Raw genomic sequence first — 19,703 nt, forward strand, 5'->3', positions numbered from 1 at the left:
TCTGTTGTTCTGGCCCCAAAGCCAGTGCATTTTGGCAGCTGCTACCCCAGATTCCTCAGCTGGCCTATCTCTGCAGCTGCTCCAGAGCAGCTGGGCATGCAGAGGCTGCTTCGAGGCCAGGCCTGGCCCCGGGGAGGGGAAGAATAGGGCTTCCTGTAATCAGGCCGGCCGGGGAGCAGGGGCCTGGGAGCAGGGTCAGTTTCATCTGGATGACAAAGTCTCTGGCAGGCCATCATTAGGTCCCCTCCCCTGCCCTGCGCCAGGCCATGACCTGGCTCCTGAAGCTCCAGAGAGAAGGCGGCAGGTATTTAGCCAAAGCCTTTCATTCCCCGGCGCCCTCCCCTGGCTGCCTGTTGACACAAGTAGGAGGGAAAGTCAGCTTGAAGCCAGGGTCCCCAACCCACCAGGCAACAATCAGCCCCAGGGTGGACAGCCACTTGGAACTGAGAATCCTGCAATGTTGGAGCTGAAGGAATCTCACAGCTACCTAACGTATATACATACAGTGGAATATTATTCAGTCTTAAAAGGGAAGGAGAGGGGCTTCCCTGGTGGCGCAGTGGTTGAGAGTCCGCCTGCGGATGCAGAGGACACGGGTTCGTGACCCGGTCCGGGAAGATCCCACATGCCGTGGAGTGGCTAGTCCCGTGAGCCATGGCCGCTGAGCCTAGCCCAAGTGCACCAAAGAAGACCCAATGCAGCCAAAACTAAATGAATAAATTTATTTTAAAAAAAACCTACCTAACGTATATACATACAGTGGAATATCATTCAGTCTTAAAAGGGAAGGAGGGACTTCCCTGGTGGTGCAGTGGTTAAGAGTCTGCCTTTCAATGCACGGGACAGAGGTTTGAGCCCTGGTCCAGGAAGATCCCACATGCTGCGGAGCAGCTAAGCCCGTGCTCCACAACTACTGAGCCCGTGCTCTAGAGACCGCGAGCCACAACTACTGAGCCCACACGCCACAGCTACTGAAGCCCGCGTGCCTAGATCCTGTGCTCCACAACAAGAGAAGTCACCGCAATGAGAAGCCCGTGCACCGCAAGGAAGAGTAGCCCCCATTCGCTGCAACTAGAGAAAGCCCAAGTGCACCAAAGAAGACCCAATGCAGCCAAAACTAAATGAATAAATTTATTTTAAAAAAAACCTACCTAACGTATATACATACAGTGGAATATCATTCAGTCTTAAAAGGGAAGGAGGGACTTCCCTGGTGGTGCAGTGGTTAAGAGTCTGCCTTTCAATGCACGGGACAGAGGTTTGAGCCCTGGTCCAGGAAGATCCCACATGCCGCAGAGCAGCTAAGCCCTTGCGCCACAACTACTGATCCCGTGCTCTAGGCAGGGGACAGAGGTTTGAGCCCTGGTCCAGGAAGATCCCACATGCCGCAGAGCAGCTAAGCCCTTGCGCCACAACTACTGATCCCGTGCTCTAGAGCCCACGAGACACAACTACTGAGCCCGCATGCCACAACTACTGAACCCGTTTGCCGCAACTACAGAAGCCCGCACGCCTAGAGCTCTGCAACAAGAGAAGCCACAGCAATGAGAAGCCTGCGCACCCCAACAAAGTGTAGCCCCTGCTCGCCGCAACTAAAAAGAAAGCCCGCGTGCAGCAACGAAGACCCAATGCAGCCAAAAATAAATAAATAAATATTTAAATTTTTAAAAAACAAGACACACCTCTAGTGTCTCCTCTTATTTAACAGATGGGGAAACTGAGGCTGAGACAGGGGAAAGGACTTACACCCATGAACAAAATGGGTGAGTGTTGAGAGGTGCTCCCTGACTTCCTGTTCCTTCCCCAGCAAGCCCCACTCTCACCCCGGGCTGCACAGCTGCTGCATCCAACTCCTAACCCGGACTCCAGCTTCCAGGTGGCTCTTTGGCACACCTACCAGTGCAATTTCTTCAATCTTTTAAAAAAATAACGTTACTCCTTTAGTCTGGGTTTTGTTTCTCCCAGTTATAAAATATACCTGTTCCATGAGAGCAGGGACCTCATTTGTCTGGTTCACCCCAGATCCAATCCCCCAGATTTCTGCATCAGGCAGGGCATTGGGGAAATACAAGAATGTTTAAAAAAGTAAAAAGAAATCACCCGTGACTTCCCACCCTCAACGTGCTTTAATATATCTTATTCTTTTTTAAAATTTATTTTATTGAATTATAGTTGATTTACAATGTATTAATTTCTGCTGTACAGCAGTGATTCAGTTATCCATATATATACATTCTTTTTCATATTCTTTTCCATTATAGTTTATCAAAGGATATTGAATACAGTTCCCTGTGCTATACAGTAGGACCTTGTTGTGTATCTATTCTATATATAATAGTTTGCATCTGCTAATCCCAAACTCCCACTCCATCCCTCCCCTACCCCCCTCCCCCTTGGCAACCACAAGTCTGTTCTCTATGTCTGTGAGTCTGTTTCCGTTTCATAGATAGGTTCATTTGTGTCATATTTTAGATTGCACATATAAGTGATAACATATGGTATTTGTCTTTCTCTTTCTGACCTCCTTTGCTTAGTATGATAATCTCTAGTTGAATCCATGTTGCTGCAAATGGCATTATTTCATACTTTTTATGGCTGAGCAGTATTCCATTGTATAGATGTACCACATCTTCTTTATTCATTCATCTGTTGATGGACATTTAGGTTGTTTCCATATCTTGGCTACTGTGAATAGTGCTGCTCTGAACATAAGGGTACCATTTCACCATGAACATTTTCCTGGCCATTAAGATGTTTTCCTGAGGAGGGACCACGTGGAGGCTGGCGGAGCTGAATCTCTGGCGGGTGTCCAGTTTGGGGCCAGGTTGGAGTTGGAACCATGGAGATTTGGAAGGAAACCCCACCCCCAACTTGTGCCCCTGGCAGCGGGGAGTGGAACCACCCCCCTAATGCGCCCACCTGTATGGAGCATCAGTTGGAGGAGGTGTGGTATCGGGGCCTTCCAGCTAATGGTTTCCAGTTTGAGTGGCCTCTGCTGGGCTGGCTCCCTCTGGCTTTTTAGGGACCATTGTGCTGTCTGCAAGGAAGATTTCTGCTCCGCTGGAGTCCAGACGGAGGCTGGAGTGGCTGACCTCACTTGGGTAGGGGACAGAGGTATCCTAATGGCTTCCAATTCAGGTGCTGTTGAATTGTGGGAGCTGGATGAGAATGAGACACTCATTGACAGCAAGTTCTGCAACTATGGGCACGATGACATCGTGTCTGCAGTGTCCCAAGCTCTGGCACACAAGCGGTTGGTGGTAGCAAAGACTTCTGCATCAAGGTTTGGGACCTTGCTCAGTAGATGATTCTGAATTCATACCGAGCTCACTCTGGGCAGGTCACCTGTGTTGCTGCCTCTCTACACAAGGACTCCGTGTTTCTTTCATGCAGTGAGGACAGTAGGATTTCACTGTGGGATATCCACTGCCCCAAGCCAGCATCACAGATGGGCTGCAGTTCCTCTGGCTACCTTCCTAGCTCCCAGCCTTGGCATCCTCAGTGGAGTAAGGTCTTTGTCTTCGGTGATGAGAATGGACTGTCTCCCTTGTGGGCACAAAGAGGGCAAGCTGTGCCCTCAGCTCAGCTGTGCACTCCCAGTGTTTCACTGGGCTGGTGTCCTCCCCACACGGCGCTCCCTTCCTGGCCTCTGTCAGTGAAGACGGCTCACTTGCTGTGCTGGACTCAGACATTGTCGAGGGGTATAGAAGCCGAGCCCACAGAGACTGTGAGAGATACTACTCTGTCCCTGCTAAATCACTCCCTTCTTACCCCAGTGGGCTGGGACCGTCAGGTCACCCACCATACCGTGCCCACAGAACCTCTCCCAGACCTAAGAGTGTTGTCGAGTAGGTTGGATTTCAGACAAAAAGCAAATCCCCCGTGAGTATCCACTCCCTTTGCCCCTGCCCTCTCAGTTTGTGAGACAACACAGGAACCTTATACAGTATGTTGATATGTCACATCTGTGCAGTTAATAGGCACTGTCTCTCAGCCTGGGGCAGGCTGGATTCTGGGGTCCTGTAGTCAGGGAAGAAAAACTTCCTTGAACATGGATATGTATGTGTGTCTGAGTGTGTGTGTAGATACATAGATGTTGCTGGCAGGGGGAATAAAAAAGCCATCCCACATCTTTCCCAAGACCCAATCCCCACCCCCCAAAGTTAATGAAAGATTTTTTCTTTAAAGAGAAAGTTTTTTTTCCTTTTTTTTTTTGAATTTTATTTTTTTTAATACAGCAGGTTCTTATTAGTTCTCTATTTTATGCATATTAGTGTATATATGCATATTAGTGTATATATGTCAATCCCAGTCTCCCAGTTGATCATTCACTACCACCACCACTCCACCCCACCCCCCACCCCCGTTTTCCCCCCTTGGTGTCCATACATTTGTTCTCTACATCTGTGTCTCTCTCTGCCTTGCAAACTGGTTCATCTGTACAGAAGATTTTTTTTTAAAGCAAGACGTTATTTGAGAGATTTTGTTTTGTTTTGTTTTTTAGGGTTTTTTGGCCACGCCCTGCAGCATGTGGGATCTTAGTTCCCCGTCCAGGGATCAAACCCACGACCCCTGCATTGCAAGTGAGGAGTCTCAACCACTGGACCACCAGGGAAGTCCAACAAAAGGTTTTTGTTTTTTTCCAGGGAAGCCCCAACAAAAGGTTTTTATGCTTCCCATGCAGCTGTGCGTGAGGAATTGGCCTTGTCTGGATGAGGTATGGGATGTGGGCATCCCTGGATTCTTGGAAGCAGCTCATAGACTGCTCATAGAGACAAGAGCAACTTAATTTTTTTATAGAGCTTAATTCACCTTTATCATGTGCTTCCGTTCACATCCAGCCCAGTTCACCTTGAGGAAGAGCCAGCACACTCACCACAGTTTTGCTCATCTCCTTGCTATTAAACTGAGCCAGAAGTCCAGTTTCTGGCTGAATAAGAAGTTTGGCTGGCACCTGTGTAATGCCCACCCCACACCCCCATGGAGTTACGTATATGAGAGGTGAGTGTATTTCTGCCACAGACGCCATAGAAAAAAGTTTCAGGATGGAGAGCTTAATGGCATTTCAGTTAAAAACTGACACATGGGGCTTCCCTGGTGGCGCAGTGGTTGAGAGCCCCCCTGCCAATGCAGGGGACACGGGTTCGTGCCCCGGTCCGGGAAGATCCCACATGCTGTGGAGCGGCTGGACCCCGTGAGCCATGGCCGCTGAGCCTGCGCGTCTGGAGCCTGTGCTCCGCAACGGGAGAGGCCACGGCAGTGAGAGGCCCGCGTACTGCAAAAAAAAACAAACAAACAAAAAAAAACTGACACAGGCTTGCATAGGAATGTCTGCCATTGTCCCACCGGAAAACAGCCTGGGGCCTGAGCTTTTTTGCCGCTGGGCCCCTGTCTCTGGATATAAGAAGACTGAATGCTGTTTGGGGGGGACTCTGAAGATTTTAAATGCAGCGTTAGATAGAGAATCAGAAGTACCGGTCAGTGAAATAAGAGGTTGATTCATTGTTTAAAAAAAAGGAAAAAAAGATGTTTTCTTAAAACCATTGAGAGTGGCTCTGTCAGTGGGTGTCCCCCTCCTCAGAAGTCACCTTCTTAGCAAGGCTCCTGGGACCACTCAGCCTAAAGTGATCCACTCGATCACTTTATTTTCTTCATGACATATATCACTATCTAAAATTATCTTATTCCCTCATCTGTTCACTAGTGTCTTGTTTGTCTGCTTATTAAACTAGCCAAGAGGCAGTTTAAGCCCTAGGACAGGAGGAATTAATGCACCACTGGCACCTAGCATACAGCTCTCCTCACCAAACATTCATGGACTGTGTGGCAGGCAGAGTCCTAGGCCCTCGGAGTACAGCAGTGAATAAAATAGACAAAAACCCTTGCCCCTGTGGAGCTTACATTCTAGTGAGGAATGAATGAATGAATGAATGAATGAATTTAACTACCTCCTGTTGTTGGACATTTAGGTCATTGCTCCCTAAGCTTTCCCCCTGCTTTACCTCTCATATAACCAGGACATTTCTTTAAATTCTCACATTTGATCATTCAAATAAATGTAAAGTTTGCATTCTATGCAGAGTGACCAACTTGTCCTGTTTTGCCTGGAACTTTTCTGATTTTAGCACTGAAAGTCTCATGTCCCCGGAAAACCTTTAGTCTTGGGCAAACTGGGACAGCTGGTCACCCTAATTCTTTGCTCGACTGTATTCATGATTTCTTTTCAAAAAAAAAAAAACAGCTTTATTGAAATATATTCCACATACCATAAAATCCACTTGTTTTAAAGTGTACATTTCAGTGGGTTTTAGAGCAATCACAGGGTTGTGTGATCACCACCACTATCTAATTCCAGAACATTTTCAGCACCCCAAAAAGAAATATTGTACCCGTTAAGCAGTCACTCCCCATTCCTCTCTCCCCACAGCCCCTGACAACTACTAATCTACTTTCTGTCTCTATAAATTTTTCTGTTCTGGACATTTCAAATAATGGAATTATGTGGCCTTTTGTAACGGTCTTCTTTCACTTAACATAATGTTTTTAAGGTTCATCCATATCATAGCATGTATCAGCACTTCATTCTTTTTTATTGCCAAATAACTTTACATTATACGAATAAAGCATTTTTTAAAATTCTATTTGTTCATCAGCTGACAGACATATTGCTTCCCCTTTGGGGCTATTACGAATAATGCTGCTATGAACATTGATAAACAAGTTTTTGTGTGGACATATGTTTTTATTTATCTTGAGTACATACCTAGGAGTTGAATTGCTGAGTCATATGGTAACTCTTTAGCATTTTGAAAACTGCCAAACTGCCTTCCAAAGTTGCTGCACCCTTTTACATTCCTATCAGCAATGGGTTAGGGTTCCAACTGCTTCACATCCTTGTCAACACTTGTCATTGTCTATATTTTTTATTGTGGCCATGTGGTGTGATTGTCATGTTTGTTTGAACACAAAAATTAGGTTTGAAATTACTTATCATCAAATAAAGTCAACCCCCTTGGAATGTCTCCTATGTCAATCATGTGCCCCGGAGAACCCCAACAGACCTCTCAGGAGCTGTGAGGACAAGGGCACCAGCCTGATCTGTGTGGGTTAAAGTCGTTTCCAAAGTTTTGATATTGTTAACAACACTTTTTGATAATAAAAAGAATTTACTTTTGGGACTTCCCTGGTGGTCCAGTGGTTAAGACCCTGCACTCCCACTGCAGGGGGCATGGGTTTGATCCCTGGTCGGGGAACTAAGATCCCGCATGCTACACAGCGTGGCAAAAAAAAAAAAAAGTTAAAAACATTACTTTTGATTTGTTTGATTACTAGTGAAGTGGAAATTTTTTCACATTTATTTTTTGTATTATTTACGTGTATTATTATTTATATTTTTCATATATTTTTATTTGCATTTCTTATTTGGTCCCAGAATAATCTTTTCAGAAGAAGAATCTGATCACACCCTTGTTTAGAACTTTAGGTGGCTCTGCACTGCCCACGGAATAAAGACCCACTCCCTTACATCGGACCCTGCCTGCTCCTCTGGCCCCTTTTCACGTCTGGACAACGTGCAGTTTCCAAAAAGAGTCCTTCCATCTCTCTCCTTCTGCTTTTGGCAGTTTGTGGACATCCCCTCCCCCTGGATGACTCCCAGGCTCGCCACCACATGTCTGATGGAATCGTTTGTTCACGGGACCAGCTTCCTGGGGACATGAACTCTGCAGAAGGGCTCCCTAGTTAGGAAGCACCCTTCGATTGGTTTAATGCTCTGCTGTCACCGTTTTGAAATTCTTAATGATTTTTTAACAAGGGGTCTCACATTTTCATTCTGCACTGGGACCCGTCCATTATGTATGTAGCCTGTCCTGCTTGTTTACCTTCTGCCTCTCACACAGGTTAATACACTCCTTGACCTCAGAATCTGTCCTACCCCCCTCTGTGCCCCCAGTGCCTGGTGGAAACTGAATAAATGAATGCCCAAAATGTATGAATAAAATGAATGAATGAGGGCTTCCCTGGTGGTGCAGTGGTTGAGAATCTGCCTGATAATGCAGGGGACACGGGTTCGATCCCTCATCCGGGAAGATAGCACATGCCGCAGAGCAACTAAGACCACGAGCCACAACTACTGAGCCTGCGTGCTGCAACTACTGAAGCCCGTGCGCCTAGAGCCCATGCTCCACAACAAGAGAAACCACCGCAGTGAGAAGCCCGTGCACCGCAATGAAGAGTAGCCCCCGCTCGCCCCAACTAGAGGAAGCCCGCGTGCAGCAACAAAGACCCAACACAGCCAAAAATAAATAAATAAAGTAAAATAAATGTATTTTACAAACTTAAAAATAAAATGAATGAATGATGGGAAGGGAGGGAGGGAGGGAGGGAGGAAAAGAGAAAGAAAGGAAGGAAGGAAAGAAGGAGGGAGGGAGGAAAGGAACACAGGAAGGAAGGGAGGAAGGAAGGAAGGAAAGAAGGAAGGAAGGAAGAAATTCACCTGTTATTCTTTGAGGAATAAGGTAGGAGGAATTTTCAGTGTAAACAGAAGTTGAAAGAACATTCCCAGTAGAGGGGACATGGGTGAAAATTCCCCGTGGGCAGGAAGGACCAGGAGGCCCTGGGAAATGTGGTTGCACTGGCCTCAGCTGAACCCCCGGGATGTGGGGGAAGGTGCATGTGCGGGCCAGAGGCAATGGCTGGTCTCCGAAAGGAGCTCTTTCCCTGACCGGGGGCAGGGAGAAAGCCCTGGAATCCAGAAGAGGGGGTGCTAATTAGTGCCCCCAGAGGGGCCTCTCCTGTCATTGGGTGGTGGGAGAGGTCAGGCCAGGAAGTCAAGGGGAGCCAATGAGGACAGCTTGGCTCAAGTCCAGGCCATCAAGGCTGAGTGATCTTAATGACTCCAATCAAAATGCCTTTGCCACCACTGGGACAGACCTCAAGTCTGTGACCCAGGGGTCAGCACCTCCTGCCTGGTGCCCCATCAGAAATAAGGCTTCTCTGGGCCCCAGGCCCTCCACCCCAGCCCACCCTTGGCCCCCTTCCCCTTGGCAGCTGGATAGTCCCCAGGGTCCTAGGACCAAAGAGCGCTTAGAATAGGCCCCGGCCATGGGTGCCCCAGCTGCCTCCAGGGGCAGGAGATAATGACCTCTTGGGGTTTATGGGCATAGGGCATGGCCCTGCCCAGCGCAAGGGAAGCAGCCCAGATGTCAGCAACCTCCTTGCCCCACGAAGTTTAATGTTGCCAATCTGGGTCCGTCTACTCCGCCTCTCACCTCCTGCTACTTTCTCTCCTTTACTCCTGACCTCCCAGCCACAGTGACTTTCCTTCCAGCCCTTGAAAACTCAAGTTCATTCTCACCTCAGAGCCTTTGCACTTGCTCTTCTCTCTGCCTGGAATGTTCATTCCCCAGATCCAGGCATGTCTGCCTCTTATGATCAGGCGGCCCTTAGCTCAAACACCACCTCCTCACTCAGGAACGCTAGAAGTGTCCTCCCCAGCTGGATGCACGGCCAGCCCTTCTCTACCCCATGACCTTCTTTAATTTTCAGACTGCCTGGCTCAGAATCCTACCCCTATTATCTACTAGCTGGTGCAAGTTACTGAACCTCTCTGTGCCTCTATTTCCTCACCTATAAAATGGGGATAATAGTAACACATGTCATTATGTTATTGGAAGGAGTAAATGAGATGCCACAGGCACATAGTAAGGTTCCATAAAGGGTAGCCATTGGGACCATCACTGTCTGCCCGCCCCAGCTCCCCTTGAGAGAAGAAACTGTCTGCTTGCTCATAGTTGCAACCCCAGGGCCTAGAACAGTGCTTGGTACATAAAAGCCACTCCAGAAATATGTATTGATCTGTTTGTTTTTCTCCTAATATTTTGCCCTTTTCCTACTCTCCTGCTTCCCATGCAAGAGAAACTGTTAAGCAGACTAAAGGCCTCCCCAGGCTGGAACAGGAGGACGGATGGAGACAGTGGTGAGAGCAGAGACATCACAGGCCCTGAGAGGGCCCTGCACGTTGCAGCCAGACCCCAAAGGGGGACCTACCAGAATGACCCCCAAACCACAGTGTGACCTCCCAGCTCAGCAGAACGATTCTGATGCCCTCCAGTATGACCCAGAAGAAGTAGAGAGAGATGTTGGCCCCGGAAGGGCCATTCAAAGCAAAAAGGACAAAAAAAAAAACCAAACTGTCTGCCTCTCACACAGGTTAATACACTCCTTGACCTCAGAATCTGTCCTACCCCCCTCTGTGCCCCCAGTGCCTGGTGGAAACTGAATAAATGAATGCCCAAAATGTATGAATAAAATGAATGAATGAGGGCTTCCCTGGTGGTGCAGTGGTTGAGAATCTGCCTGATAATGCAGGGGACACGGGTTCGATCCCTCATCCGGGAAGATAGCACATGCCGCAGAGCAACTAAGACCACGAGCCACAACTACTGAGCCTGCGTGCTGCAACTACTGAAGCCCGTGCGCCTAGAGCCCATGCTCCACAACAAGAGAAACCACCGCAGTGAGAAGCCCGTGCACCGCAATGAAGAGTAGCCCCCGCTCGCCCCAACTAGAGGAAGCCCGCGTGCAGCAACAAAGACCCAACACAGCCAAAAATAAATAAATAAAGTAAAATAAATGTATTTTACAAACTTAAAAATAAAATGAATGAATGATGGGAAGGGAGGGAGGGAGGGAGGGAGGAAAAGAGAAAGAAAGGAAGGAAGGAAAGAAGGAGGGAGGGAGGAAAGGAACACAGGAAGGAAGGGAGGAAGGAAGGAAGGAAAGAAGGAAGGAAGGAAGAAATTCACCTGTTATTCTTTGAGGAATAAGGTAGGAGGAATTTTCAGTGTAAACAGAAGTTGAAAGAACATTCCCAGTAGAGGGGACATGGGTGAAAATTCCCCGTGGGCAGGAAGGACCAGGAGGCCCTGGGAAATGTGGTTGCACTGGCCTCAGCTGAACCCCCGGGATGTGGGGGAAGGTGCATGTGCGGGCCAGAGGCAATGGCTGGTCTCCGAAAGGAGCTCTTTCCCTGACCGGGGGCAGGGAGAAAGCCCTGGAATCCAGAAGAGGGGGTGCTAATTAGTGCCCCCAGAGGGGCCTCTCCTGTCATTGGGTGGTGGGAGAGGTCAGGCCAGGAAGTCAAGGGGAGCCAATGAGGACAGCTTGGCTCAAGTCCAGGCCATCAAGGCTGAGTGATCTTAATGACTCCAATCAAAATGCCTTTGCCACCACTGGGACAGACCTCAAGTCTGTGACCCAGGGGTCAGCACCTCCTGCCTGGTGCCCCATCAGAAATAAGGCTTCTCTGGGCCCCAGGCCCTCCACCCCAGCCCACCCTTGGCCCCCTTCCCCTTGGCAGCTGGATAGTCCCCAGGGTCCTAGGACCAAAGAGCGCTTAGAATAGGCCCCGGCCATGGGTGCCCCAGCTGCCTCCAGGGGCAGGAGATAATGACCTCTTGGGGTTTATGGGCATAGGGCATGGCCCTGCCCAGCGCAAGGGAAGCAGCCCAGATGTCAGCAACCTCCTTGCCCCACGAAGTTTAATGTTGCCAATCTGGGTCCGTCTACTCCGCCTCTCACCTCCTGCTACTTTCTCTCCTTTACTCCTGACCTCCCAGCCACAGTGACTTTCCTTCCAGCCCTTGAAAACTCAAGTTCATTCTCACCTCAGAGCCTTTGCACTTGCTCTTCTCTCTGCCTGGAATGTTCATTCCCCAGATCCAGGCATGTCTGCCTCTTATGATCAGGCGGCCCTTAGCTCAAACACCACCTCCTCACTCAGGAACGCTAGAAGTGTCCTCCCCAGCTGGATGCACGGCCAGCCCTTCTCTACCCCATGACCTTCTTTAATTTTCAGACTGCCTGGCTCAGAATCCTACCCCTATTATCTACTAGCTGGTGCAAGTTACTGAACCTCTCTGTGCCTCTATTTCCTCACCTATAAAATGGGGATAATAGTAACACATGTCATTATGTTATTGGAAGGAGTAAATGAGATGCCACAGGCACATAGTAAGGTTCCATAAAGGGTAGCCATTGGGACCATCACTGTCTGCCCGCCCCAGCTCCCCTTGAGAGAAGAAACTGTCTGCTTGCTCATAGTTGCAACCCCAGGGCCTAGAACAGTGCTTGGTACATAAAAGCCACTCCAGAAATATGTATTGATCTGTTTGTTTTTCTCCTAATATTTTGCCCTTTTCCTACTCTCCTGCTTCCCATGCAAGAGAAACTGTTAAGCAGACTAAAGGCCTCCCCAGGCTGGAACAGGAGGACGGATGGAGACAGTGGTGAGAGCAGAGACATCACAGGCCCTGAGAGGGCCCTGCACGTTGCAGCCAGACCCCAAAGGGGGACCTACCAGAATGACCCCCAAACCACAGTGTGACCTCCCAGCTCAGCAGAACGATTCTGATGCCCTCCAGTATGACCCAGAAGAAGTGGAGAGAGATGTTGGCCCCGGAAGGGCCATTCAAAGCAAAAAGAACAAAAAAAAAAACCAAACTGAGATGTGAAGGATGAACATAGTTGACCAGTTGGCAGAGCTGATGGAGGGAAGGTGCAGTTCTAATCACTGACTCAGAACCAGGGCATAGACGGTATCTTGCATGAGTCTTAAGACTAAAAAAGAAATGCTTTCTTGATGGAACCTCAAGAGACAAGACGCTCCTAATGAGACGGGGAGGATGCCCAGTTTGCTCACCTGGCCCAGAAGAGAAATTAATAAATAAATGAATGAACATTAAAAAAAGAAAAAGCATAAAGGACAATGGTGTCACCAAGGCGACCCATGCAGATACATGGCTGGGAAACACATGGGCCTACCCAAGCCTTAGCTCTACATACACTCCTCTCCCACCCCAACTTAGACACAACCCTAGGCTAAAGAAAAGAAAATGCTACTTCTCACACCCTTGAGTCATGGCCTGGCAATCATACCTGGCCCTTGACTAGGAAGTTGCATTATTGCTCACTGACATCTCTGAGCCTCAGTCTGTCATCTGTAAGGTGAAGGCAGTTTCACATCTCTCCCAGATGCTACGCGGGGTTTCAGTCTTGATAAAAAGCTCCCAAGGACTTGATGTGCTATCTCATTTAACCCTCTCAAAACCCCTGAGAGATAAGAGCTACTATCATCTCTGCTTTACAGATAAGGAAACTGAGGCCCAAAGAGATGTGTAACCAGCCTGGTCTGAGGTTGAGTGGCTGGTCTGACTGGAATCCACCTCCCTAGCCTAACCCGAGGCCCACCCTCTTCTCCACGCAAACAAAGCAGGTAAGCAGAGAGTGACAATGTTTCCTAAACCACAAAGACCTGTGCTGATGCCAGGAGGCAGCAGTGGGGTGGGGAGCCTCAGACAGAGCAGGGATGAAGCAGGGTGTGACTCAGCACTGGCTAGTGTGTCCCAGGGAGAGGTGCAATGTCACGCATGCGGGGTGTGGCTCTGCACAGCCTGGCCTGAGTGGACAGCAAAAGGGCAGAGAAGCCCCGCCCCCAGGCCAGGGTCAGCCACCCAGTGAATGCACCTGGCTGGTCTCAAGAAGCCCGGGTCAAGTGCCAGCTCTGCCTCTGGCTCTCACGGTGACCTCTGCAAGTCCCTCTCCTCCCAGGGCCTCGGTTTTCCCATCTGGCCCAAGTACACATGAACCAAGGCTGGAGGCTCAGTGAGCTGACGGCTCTCCTAGCTGGACTCTCTAGAGCCCCCTAGTGTACAAACTGGTGCATGTCTCCATCCGCTCCCAGATGAGGACCCACGGAATCGCCCCTCCTCAGTCTTGATCCCAGACCCTGAGTAGGTGGAGGCGGCACCCACAAGTCTCACTGCCAAGCTTCAAAGGAAGGGAAAGGTCCCGAGGAGATCTGGGTGGGCCAGGAGAATTGCCGGGCCCTGGTTCTGCCCCTCAATTGCTGTGTGAGCCTGTGTTCACCTTCCCCTCTCTAGGCCTGCTCCCCTGTCTCTAAGAAGGGAGTTATAGGATGAAGCCTGATCCGGGAGGCATAGGCTTGGTTTCCACCCTATTAATGAGCTATGTGAGCTCAGGCAAGTCCCTGCCCTTTCCTGGGCCTCAGTTTCCCCATCTGCACAACAAGTTGATGGGACCAAACGGCCTCAGGACCCCTCTGGCTCTGACATTTAGGGGTACAAGTGGGAAATATGTGTTTAGGGAAACTAAGAGGAGGTGCAAGAGGCCTCAAGGAGAGCTTCCTTAAAGGAAGGACTAGCTCAAAATCATCTCCCAGGGCTTATAGGAGGCCCCATGGCATTGAATATATATTCAGGTGTTTTAATTTGACATATTTAGTGAGAAAATCCTCAGGGCCAGATCCTGTACTGGCCACTGGCCACACAATAGCATACAAGACAGACACAACCCTTGCCCTTGAGGAAAAATTCACAGCCTAGTCAAGGGCACTGATTAGAAAACAAACATTCACACCCTCATCTGAACAAGTACAATTGGATTATGGACAAGTCATAGCCATAGCAAAGCTGGAAAATGAAATATCAGAGGGGAGGTGACATGTGAGTAAGGTTTTGAAAGGTGAGGATGAGTAAAACAGGTACTGAATTCTTCTAAAATTAAACAATTTTTCCTGTCACATTGGTTGCGCAAAGATAGCGATCTTAGTGAAAGTTCTGCTTTTCCCTGGGCAGGAGGGACAAGCAAGTTGTGATGGAGACTGAAAAATCTAACAAACAAAACGGGCTTCTCGGGCTTCCCTGGTGGCGCAGTGGTTGCGAGTCCGCCTGCTGATGCAGGGGACGCGGGTTCGTGCCCCGGTCCGGGAAGATCCCACATGCCGCGGAGCGGCTGGGCCCGTGAGCCATGGCCGCTGGGCCTGCACGTCCGGAGCCTGTGCTCCGCGAAGGGAGAGGCCACAGCAGTGAGAGGCCCGCGTACTGAGAAAAAAAAAAAAAAAAAAAAGGGCTTCTCCTCTGGGTGCCCGGGTTGAAAATAGGCATCTATAGACTGTGATAAGCGGGGTGAGCCTCAGACACAGAGTGGGGGGCAGAGAGGGGCTGAGGTCAAGGGTCAAGGATGTCTGTTGAGCACTTAATAATAAAAAAAGAAATCTCATGTTTTGATATGAAGGAATCAAAATGGCCCTGCCAAACTGGCTGCATCCATGTGTCCTTGAATTTGACAGACTCATTGCTTCAAGTTTTTTCCTCTGCTCCAAGGCACAAACCAGGTCACACTTTCCCACGGCAAACAGCTTCACCACAGACTCTCCAGTCATGGGGCCTCTCCTGTTGACAATGTCCCATAGGGTGCGTTTGGATGGACACAAATCCAGCAATGCGCCAGAGCTGCCTCACACCAGCTTTCAGGAGCCAGTTGCTAAAGTTTGGGGAATTTTGCAATTTCAGGTTGTTGAACAGTCATTATTAAAAATTAAATTGTATAAATTTACAATTAAGAGATATTAAATCATGGATAAACAACAAGGTCCTACTGTATAGCATAGGGAACTATATTCAATATCCTGGTATAAATCATAATGGAAAAGAATATGAAAAAGAATGTATATATATGTATAACTGAATCACTTTGCTGTACAGCAGAAATTAACACAACTTTGTAAATCAACTATACTTCAATTTTAAAAGGAAATATTAAACTAAAGATAATACTCAAAACTCACGACTTCCTACTGATTTTACTACATTTTATTATTCTCTATTCTCTTGAGGTTATCTGCATCTATCGTAACTGAATAGGAGAACTTCGGCATATAATGAATGATGTGCTTCCACACACCCCTTCCCAACTCTGCTTTGTGATGTCACGTTGGTAACTTGAAGTCGGCCAAGGTGGGAATTGGCAAAAGTCACAAATGGGGCCTTGATTTGCTGTTTTGTTGACTTTCTAGGTTAAAGAAAGTGATGGATGAAATATTAACAGTGTAAACTAAAGTGCTGAAGCTGAAAGAGGTTTCAGTTTAATGAATATATTTATAGGAGAGTGAGTAGTGTAACAGTAGATCACATATCAGATTTAATGACAATAAATTTATGGGGGAAAGAGTTAGTACAGCAGACTGGAATGCAGCTCCATTTCAAATTTGGATTGAATTGCAACCATAGGTTGACTAGACATACAAGCGTTCAGCAAAAATTAACAAAAGCCTTCTGGAGAATCAATTGACTAAATGGAATCTACAATCAAGAGTTCTTACATTGTGCAGTTATTTGTAAATTGTGTTCTACACATCCACTTTATCTGTAAAATTTATAATAAACATATATGTACATATGTACATAACGTATACATTTGGATTTCTGAGGAACCAGTTGTCAAATATTTGCTGGCACACCATTGGACAGCCCAAGTTTGATAAAGTCCTTTGCAAAGCACATTTCTGAAACCAGGCAAAGGGCTCGTGTGCCAGCAGTGCAGAAAGATAAACTCTGACAGCGGGAGTTGGCAGCAAAGTAAGGGTTTATTGCAGGATGTCAAGCAAGGGAGTGGGAGATAAGCCTCAGATCCACCCCAACTTGGTCTTTGAGTTAGGGGTTTTTTTTAAAGGGGAAGAACAAAGGGGCTGGAATTAATCATCGCCTAGTGACGGTGCTGTGACATCTCTTAATTAATTATAGTTTCAGAAGTCAGGATGTCTCTGGTTTACGATTATCTGGCCAGGTAGTCCATGGCTGGGGTGGGCGTGGGGTGGGGGTCTGTTAGCTCATCTGGCTAACAACCCGATGTTTCTGGAGAAACCAGGTGTTTCTGGAGAAACAACCTGAATTTGTACATTGATGATGATATCTTACAATAGGAATTTTAGTACATTAATGATGTTATTGACAACAGCAATTTTAGTCATCTGACTCCGGTTGATGAGTGTTCGGTGAGCACAGGAGTGAGGTCAGAGGGGACAAGAAAGGGAATAAAGTTTCGGATAGAGAGATTAATCATAAACTTGGTAAGGGAACTCGGTTTCATTTCATCTTGGGGAAGCCCTCTCCACTGTGGGAAGCATTTTCCAAACAAAGAGACAGATGACCTCGTGCTTCCATTGTGGACACTCCCAGGACACAGATAGCTCTGTGGCTTTGGGATCTGTCATTTTCAACAATGACAATAAAACCAACACATTCAGGGGCTTAGTGGTACTTTTCTTTGCCATTTTCCAGTTTAAACTTAAATAAGGTTATTGGACTGCAAGGAACAGCAATTTCTCAGGCTAACTGACATGACAGCAGGAGTTATCCTAGGGATGCATGCCGGGGAGGAAGAGCAATTGTGGCCATCAGCGGGAGGGCCAGCTCCCCTCTCCCCCCACATATCCCTTCGTCACTACTTCATTCTTCCCTTCCCCTGTACACAGCTTCCTTCTTCTTTTCTTTTGTGCAAACAGCAGTGAAGGTGAAGGCAGCTGGTTTACAGTCGACAAGTTTACCTGCTCTTAGGTCAGAGACCAGCTGGAGTGGGTTGACAGGCAGATCCACCATCCCCAGACAAAAGGTCTGATTGGCTGGCTTGGAGCAGGTAGGCATTCCTGGACCAATCACTCATGGCCAGGGGTGTGGAGGAGCGGGACCAAGGATTCAGACCGGACCTCAAGGATCACATCGAGTGGGGAGGGGCAACTCTGAGAGAAGGAGGGTGGGCATGGGCTGGGCAGACTCTCCCGAAGGTCTAAGATATATATATATTTTTAACATTTTTTTAAATTTATTTATTTATTTATTTTTGGCTGCCTTGGGTCTTCATTGCGGTGCATGGGATTCTCATTGCAGAGTCTTCTCTTGTTGTGGAGCACAGGCTCTAGGTGTGCGGGCTTCAGTAGTTGTGGCACGCAGCCTCTGTAGTTGTGGCATGCGGGCTTCAGTAGTTGTGGCTTGCAGGCTCTAGACAGCAGGCTCAGTAGTTGTGACTTGTGGGCTTAGTTGCTCTGTGGCATGTGGGATCTTCCCGGACCAGGGATCAAACCCATGTCCCCTGCATTGGCAGGCAGATTCTTAACCACTGCGCCACCAGGGAAGTCTGATCTATGATATTAAAGGAGGCCAGCTGGATGAACAGGACTTGCTGGCAGGGCAGGTTTCCCTTCATTCCAGTTCGTGAGAAAGTCTTCTAGATAACTGGCCACCATGTGGCCTGTCCATGATCCAACCATGTACACAATTGTCAGTGAAAATGCCTTCATTACATATATGACATTTTTGTTTGTGAAAAGATAAAAAAAAGAATATGTCTCTAGCTCATACATCTTCTAAATATTGAGACTGTAATGAAGACAATCTTCTGTGTTTCTGCAGTCTGGTGACCATCCTGGGGCTCCCGGGGTTGTCCATGGATCCCAGTCAAGGTGATGCTGCATCATAATCATCTTTTTTCTTCATTTCACAAGAGGCCCTGAGAGATCTGGGTCCACAGTGCCTGATACATTCCTGGTCCAGCACCGTGGCAACAACCGACAGAGAAGGCTCTCTGGAGCAGACAGCCTGGATTCAAATCTCAGTTCCCTTACTAGCTGAGTGATCTGACAGGTGACTCAGCTTTTCTGTGCCTCAGGTTCCTTATCTGTAAAGTGGCGATCACTTACAATACCTCTCATAAAGTTGTGAGGATTAAATGAGTTGACATTTATAAAGTGTTAGAAGTGCCTAGCACATGGTAAATGTTCAACAGCGTTAGGTATATTATTATTGGCATTTCACTGTCAGCTGCGTTCCTGCAGGCTGGCACACATAGTGGGTGGAGGAGTTGGCATCGCCCTCTCCTCTATCATTCACCCCCAAGCCAGCAGGCAGGGTGGTGTGTGTAAGGGGGCAGTTGTGTTGAGTAAGAGGGAGAGATCTGGCAGCCCAGATGAGGGGCAACTGTACTTGCCCAGCTGGGAGGGGCTCTGGCTCAGTGTGAGGCTCCAGCAACCCAGGGGCTGGTGTAGTTGTGCGTTTCTGGAGGGAAGGGAGCATGTGCCTCAGTGGTGGTGGGTCTAGGGGTGTGGTCAGCTTCATGGGTGTCAGACCCCTGCAGTCGAACAGAGCCCTGAACTCACAAGGGCCTCACTCTTGGTTTAATGCTTGCTGTCATCACCTTGAAATTCTTAATAATTTTTAAACAAGGGGCCCACTTTGCACTGGGCCCTGCCAATTATGTCACCAGTCAAGGGGTGGGGATATGTGAGTAGGTGTCTGGGTGTGTATGTGAGGTCACATGCGGTTGTGTTACTGACCCAGGTTCCTGGACTGTTCCAACAATAGAAATTGATAAGAGGCCAGAGATAAGAGAAATTCAGGCAAGGCTTTATTGGGACTCATGCTGCAGCAAGAGGGAGCAAAGGGACATCCCTGGTGGCGTAGTGGTTAAGGATCTACCTGCCAACGCAGGGGACACGGGTTCGAGCCCTCATCCGGGAAGATCCCACATGCCGCCGAGCAACTAAGCCCATGAGCCACAACTACTGAAGCCTGCGCTCTAAAGCCTGAGCGCCACAACTGCTGAAGCCCATGCACCTAGAGCCCGTGCTCCGCAACAAGAGAAGCCACCGCAATGAGAAGCCCACGCAGCGCAACAAACACCCAAAGCAGCCAAAAATAAATAAATTAATTAATTAAAAAAAAAAAAAGAGGGAGAGAAAACAAGTAACAGGTTCCCTTGCTCGCTCCCTGGGGGCGGGGGGTGTGGAGTTGGGGGGGAAGGAGCTGGTCCTTTAAGCGGGGTGAGGGTGGGGAGGGGTTCATGGGTCAGAC

The 19,703-nt window shown here is 48.3% G+C and overlaps 1 pseudogene; it reads left to right on the plus strand.

Annotated features, from left to right (window-relative positions):
- Positions 1-2,839: 2,839 nt before the first annotated feature.
- Positions 2,840-3,852, plus strand: LOC102989731 (methylosome protein 50-like; annotated as a pseudogene).
- Positions 3,853-19,703: the final 15,851 nt, after the last annotated feature.

Source organism: Physeter macrocephalus, unplaced genomic scaffold, assembly GCF_002837175.3.
Source record: "Physeter macrocephalus isolate SW-GA unplaced genomic scaffold, ASM283717v5 random_325, whole genome shotgun sequence".
NCBI classification, from domain to species: Eukaryota; Metazoa; Chordata; class Mammalia; order Artiodactyla; family Physeteridae; genus Physeter; species Physeter macrocephalus.